The 6,593-nt window shown below is 55.4% G+C and overlaps 1 non-coding gene across 1 annotated transcript; it reads left to right on the top strand.

The window, feature by feature from the left end:
• Positions 1-4,563: 4,563 nt before the first annotated feature.
• On the top strand, positions 4,564-4,636 carry TRNAK-CUU (transfer RNA lysine (anticodon CUU)). Its single transcript has one exon. It is a non-coding gene; the product is annotated as a tRNA-Lys (tRNA).
• Positions 4,637-6,593: the final 1,957 nt, after the last annotated feature.

The raw sequence follows: 6,593 nt of genomic DNA, 5'->3' as shown, positions 1-6,593 counted from the left end.
TGGAATCCACCGTCCGGCCCCGGTCGAGCCGTCGGATGACAAAGCCCTCCCCCTCCTTACCCACAGAATCCCTTACCCCACAGAAACCTTTGAGATTGATGCTTATTGTTTCAAGCCGCTAAGTTTGGGGTGATTTCTCATGCAGCAGCAGGGAACTAATTGAGCAACAGAGCCTTTTAGTTACGAGAGCCTTTCGTTGACTTGGTTCCTAAAGTGTGTTGTGTGCAATACTGATCCCAGAATAGGATGAAAAGCACAGTCTGTCTGTCCGACGTGGCCTGACTGACTTGAGTCTCTTATTCGAGAATCGCAGCGTTCCTTGGCATATCCAAGCAGAACCCCCGGGCCACGCCCCCCCACCCCCCACCACCCGCCTTGGGCGAGGAAACCCAGCCTTCTCTTAACCCTGCTTGTCTCAGGAGTCTTTGTGGAACGCTGGCTTCAGAGCCCCCAGAACACTCTTGGGAGACACAGCCAAATGGTCACGGCAGCGAGCTCCTTGAGTATATTAAACGATTGTGCCCGGGGGCGCCTGGGTGGCTCAGTCGGTTAAGCGGCCGACTTCGGCTCAGGTCATGATCTCGTGGTCCGTGAGTTCGAGCCCCGCGTCGGGCTCTGTGCTGACAGCTCAGAGCCTGGAGCCTGTTTCAGATTCTGTGTCTCCCTCTCTCTGACCCTCCCCTGTTCATGCTCTGTCTCTCTCGGTCTCAAAAATAAATAAACGTTAAAAAAAAAAAAAAAAAAGACTGTGCCCAGTAGAAAAAACAAAAACACTCCCAGCCTGATAGAGTGTGGCCTACGGCCTTCTACACAAAGACCAGGTGGCCAGCCCATCAGGACAGACAGCCCCTCCGGGCTCCTTTTCCAGTTGAGGGGCTGGTTTGCTCTGGGTCTCTCTGGCCCAGCCAATCTTACATTCGGCGATACTGGTCAGGGCCCTTGGGCATGAACCTCAGACCATTAGGGGACCATTTAGGATTCGGGTTTTGGTTCCCAAATTCTGCAGTTCGAGCTCTCATGAGTTCTGTAGCCCCCCCCCACCCACAATCCGCGGCGGTGGGGGAGGGCCGCACCCATGAACTCTCCACCCCTCGCCTTGGCCGCATCCTCAAGGCCAATGCCTCAGCGTTAGATACTTCTCAGTGGGAACGCTACCATGGTCTTAAAACACGACCACTGGAAAATAGCATTTGATATAGAAAAATTCATTTTACAGGCAACTTTTTAAGAGCGAATCCACCCCCTTCGGCGAGGGAAGCTGCACTCAGAAAACCGCATTCTTTCGGGCCCCTGGGGCTGCGTGGGGGTGGGAACAGAGATCTTTCTCCGCACTAGGAGGCAGAAATCTTTTCTTCTGGTGAAAACATAATTTTACCCTCATGTTGCCTCGTCTTTCCCGTCCTGGCCATTCTGGGGCTCTCAGGCCTTTCTGGAACCCTTGCTTCCAGATACCACGTGGCCTGCTTTCCTCCTCGGGCCAGGGAGTGGCACCTGCGGCTGCCTCACCTGGGTGCCCCTGCCCAGGCCCGCTGCATCGACTCTCCACTTGGACGAGATCTCCAGGTGCTCTGGGGGCACGTTAAAGCGGGGGCGCACTCAGATATCGGGCCTCCTCGCTCCCCTTCCAGGCTCTCTGTCCCATCACAGATGGCTGCTCGCAGGGGTTCTACACCTTTGCACCCCCTCTGCGTCGCAGACATCCAGTGACACGGTCAGGGCATGGGGACCTGAACAAGAGGTAGCAGCAACAGCAAAGACACCCAGGCCCTATACGGAGCACTCACAACCCAGGAGGAAAGCAGGGACACCCAGAAGTTCAGAGAGGGAAAGCCATCGACCCAAGGTCACACAGCCATGACCGTAGTCAGGGTGTCTCAACGGCCACCGAGCTCTTCGGGGACACCCTGCGGCAGGGGGATCCCTTGATGAGGAACTGGGAGCGGCTGCCGGGATTGCCCAAGAGTTGTACCTCCATCCCCACTGCCTTAGCCCCACGGTTCCCAACCTGGGGTCCCTGGAGGGCCTCACAAACTGGGCGGGGCTCCATGCTGTTTACGGCCTCTTGAAATTTCCCATGGTTGCTGCGTCTTTACTGAGGGCCAGGCCACCACGAGGTACATGCACCAGCCCGTGGCCTTGCTCTGGGTGGGATTCCGCCAACCCACTGGGCTCAGTCAGACTCTCGAGGGGATGATGGGAGCCGAACGGGCATCACCGTTGCCCTTGATTAACCTAAAATACGAAAGCTTCTATCACTGAACAAAAGCACTGTGCTTGTTGGAGAAACACGGGCCTTGGGGCGCCTAACAGCAGGAGGGACTTTTCTGGCGGGAACGTAGAGAGGAATTAGCTTAGAAATTTGAGTTACGGAAGGAAGGGCATTTGTCTCAATTATTTTTCAGCGGCGGCACCTGCTTTCTGATATTTTCTTTAAAACAAAGCAGGGGCACCTGCGTGGCTCAGTCGGTTGAGCGGCCGACTTCGGCTCAGGTCATGATCCCACGGTTTGTGAGTTCGAGCCCCGCATCGGGCTCTGTGCTGACAGCTCGGAGCCCGGAGCCTGCTTCGGATTCCGTGTCTCTCTCTCTCTGCCCCTCCCCTGCTCACGCTCTGTCTGTCTCAAAAATAAATAAACATTAAAAAAAAAAATTGTTTTTAAACGAAGCAAGTGCTTCCCCACCCGCTGCCGGCCCCCGCCCGTACCGGGGTGCAGGGGCAGCCCCCAAAGGCCACACCACAGACTAGAACACCACAGCGAAGGCCAAGCCAACTCAAGAGCAGTCCGTTGTGAGATCGAAAACACGTGCCCTCCGCCAGCAGCCACAGCAAAGGGCTTAGAACTCTGATACCGACCTACCAACAAGGGGGACTTTTTAAAGCAAGGTCCCAGGGAGGTCTTTCCAGTGGTTTTTTTTTTTCAACGTTTTTTTTTTGTTTTTTTTTTGTTTTTTTTATTTATTTTTGGGACAGAGAGAGACAGAGCATGAACGGGGGAGGGGCAGAGAGAGAGGGAGACACAGAATTGGAAACAGGCTCCAGGCTCCGAGCCATCAGCCCAGAGCCTGACGCGGGGCTCAAACTCACGGACCGCGAGATCGTGACCTGGCTGAAGTCGGACGCTTAACCGACTGCGCCACCCAGGCGCCCCTTTCCAGTGGTTTTTGATAGGCGGGGTCAGTTACACGGCCTTGGGTGCCCCCTGGTACGCCAGGTGTTTCTCTGGTCTGTCCCAGGAGATGTAGCTCTTCCAGGGCAGAGACAACCTCGGGGTCATCGCTTCATTTTCCTCACCCAGGAAATGGCGATCCCGGTCACGGCCACCTTGTGGGGTCGCGTTGGGGGGGTGGGGGGCCTGAGCAGGCGAAGAGTTACACTCGTGCCTAGGGCGCAGGACACGCCCTCGAGTGGGGGAACACCACCCAGTCTTCCAAGGGCCCAGTGCAGTGCTGGGCACGCAGCAGGTGCTCGGATGCTGTTTGGCGTTCAGACAGATTTTTTTCAAGCCAACGTTTCTTAAAGTATAGGGATAAAAATTGTATGTTATTCGTGGAACACGTTAGTTTTTAAATGATGTTTAAGCTCATTTATTTATTTATTTTGAGAGAGAGAGAGAGAGAGAGAGAGAGAGAATCCCAAGCAGGCCCCATGTAACTGACAGTGAGGGGCACGATCCCACGAACCACGAGATCATGACCTGAGCCGAAATCAAGAGTCTGACGCTTAACCGACTGAGCCACCGAGGTGCCCCCTAAATGTTTTTTTTTTTTTTTAACACAAAAAGCTTGAGGGCGCCTAGGTGGCTCAGTCGGTTAAGCGTCCAACTTCAGCTCAGGTCATGATCTCACGGTTTGTGCGTTCGAGCCCCGCGTCGGGCTCTGTGCTGACAGCTCGGAGCCTGGAACCTGCTTCCGATTCTGTGTGTGTCTCTCTCTCTCTCTCTGCCCCTCCCCCGCGCTCGTGCTCGCTCTCAATCTCTCTCTCTCTCTCTCCCCAAAATAAACATTTAAAAAAAATCTTTAAAAAAAAGAGAGAGAAAAGCTTGACCTCTTTCTCCCCACCTACAGCCAGGCATTAAGATAGATATATGCATGTCCCCATTCTACGGATGAGGAAGCCAAGGCTCAAAGAGGTCAGAGGCTCCCAAGGTCACTCAGTGGTAGAGTCAAACTCTTGAATATCAGCATCTCGAGTTTATAACCTCTGGCCTCCCTGAGATGGTTGTTTACATCCTCCAGAACCAGGGGCCCCGTCGTAGAGATAAGCAACAGCGACCAATTGCACATATGACTTAACCTGGCTAGTAATCATATAGTAAGGTCATTTCCACTTCAAAGATTTCTCTGAGGGGGGACCAATATGACAAAGAAGGGAAGTTTGAATCAGGTCACGCGCACACACACACACACACAACCGCAACTCTAGAAACAGTACAACTTCCCTAACACTGAGCTAACTCTGGCCAACTTTCACCCGATTCCCCAGGAAGCAAGGAAAAGGTGGGGAAGGGGCAGATTCCCTTTAGAAGGTTTCACATGTTTCAGTATAAGACCTGAGAACAGGGGCGCCTGGCTGGCTCAGTCGGTAGAGCGTGAGGCTCTTGATCTTGGGGTCGTGGGTTCAAGCCCCACGTTAGGCATGGAGCCTACTTAAAAAAATTTAAAAAGACCCGCGAACCCTCGGTGGAGGGCAGGGGTGGGAGGATTTGTGTTCTGTAGCTTTCCTGGGGAGAATCTCAGACGGGATCTCTCAAGCAGCGGTGTGAGGTGGTGATTAGCATCTGGGCTCTGAAGCTACAGAGACCTGGTGGGGGGGGGCGGGTAGGGTCCCTCCTGGCGAGCTGTAGGACCACTCTGACCTTCGGTCTCTTCATCTGAAATGAGTCCAGCAAAGCTTTGCTGTCCCGCTGCATCTTGTGGAGCTAGGGCTGGGTGCCGGGGGCTTGGCAATCAACGGAAGAGACCCCTGCCTGACAGAGGAAACAGTGAACGCAGAGACGGATTCAGAGATCAGCTATACAGAAATAACACGGGGACGAGAATAATGTTTATCCGAGGCCGGTGGCGAGGGCTCAGAGTATGCATCCAGGGCAAGGCTGAACCCTGCGTCGAGCACAGGCCGGGCACTCAGTCGGTAGAAACCCGCGCTGCTTGCTCGGGTGGCTTTTATTATCACCGTAACCCGAATAAAACCCGGCAGCCTCGGGGTCCAGTCTCAACGCAGCGGCCGGTTCAAACACCACTCTGACATCCCACATCACCGAAAAGCAGTTCAAATCTTCCTGATCTCTCACAGAGACGCCAAAGGGGGGAATTCCTAGGCAACACCACACACAAAAGCATCCTCAAGACTCTTGGGGCCAAGGTACCCGCCCAGAAGGCCTCAATTGCTGCAGCAACATCTCATGTCTCTGCACCTCCCTTTCATTCGGCCTCAGGGGACGGGGCTCTGGGCGCATCCAGGCTCTGCCCTGGGTTGCTTAACGGCTCCGATGACCTCAGTTTCCTCATCTGCAAAGGGTAAATAACAATAGTACTGCTTTCAAGGAGTCATTGTGGGGGCCAGACAATGCCTTCAAGGGCCCCGGATGGGCAGACACAGCCAGGCTGGGAAGTAGGAATGCCAACTGTTAGGATTCCTTCTCCTGCCCTCCCCCACCCTGCCCTTTGCATCCTACCCACCCCAGTTAGGAGCTCTGGAAAGAGTCTCCTGTCGGTTAGTCTGGGCTTTCCAGGTCTTGGCACTCAGGCAGCTCAATGCCCGGAACCTATCCCCCCAACCCCGCCCAACCCACGGAGCACAGGATAAACCCAGGGCTGGGCAGGCAAACTCTGGAACTTTCTGAGGAGGGGCCACCAAGGGCTAGGACCGCGGCATCAGGTGGCATTCTCCTTCCCCTCCCTCCTGCACAGAGGCAGTGTCCCCCTGGGTGTCACCTCAGAGGGCAGGACCAGGTGTTCTCCGGGGAACTCAGGGCCTGCTGATACAGGCGAGAGATGGCCCCCCACCAACACAGGCCGCGGATTGCCATAGGCCTGGGCAATGTGGCCCAAGGTGGCTTCCAGGGCCCCAGGGCAGGTCCCACATCAGGGGTCTGTGTGTCTCCCTTCCCAAGGGGCCCTGGGCCGGGCCCCAGCAAGAGGTGAGCTTCTGGCCCTCACAGGGCTCCCAGACCGGGGCCTGAGCCTAAGGTGAGACCCCCAGGTGAGCCACAAGATGACCTACTGGGCTGTCACAAGATGACCTACTGGGGTGCCCAGGAGGACTTCCCACAGGAAGGGCACAGGAGGGAAGGGCTGGAGGGAGAGGAAGGAAGGGGGTTCCAGGAGCAGGAAGAAGTTCTCTCCCACTATAACCTCCACCGTGGGCTCTGGGAGAGCCACGCTCCCTTGGGAGGTCAGAGGACAAGAGCTCTTTCTCCCAATTCACTGCTGGGGAGACCAGTTCTAAGAGAGAAAGGGACAACTCCCAGCTGGGGCTAGAGCCCGCAGCTCCTGACCCCTGGCACCTGCCGAGGGGCCGGTGGGCCTGTTATCACCCCCATTTCACTGGTGAAGAAACTGAGGCTTAGTGACATCACAACAGGCCTCCAGTCT

The sequence above is a fragment of the Panthera pardus genome, unplaced genomic scaffold (assembly GCF_024362965.1).
Source record: "Panthera pardus isolate Hobbes unplaced genomic scaffold, ASM2436296v1 HiC_scaffold_20, whole genome shotgun sequence".
In the NCBI taxonomy this organism is placed as follows: Eukaryota; Metazoa; Chordata; class Mammalia; order Carnivora; family Felidae; genus Panthera; species Panthera pardus.
This window is presented reverse-complemented; position numbering and strand designations above follow the sequence as displayed.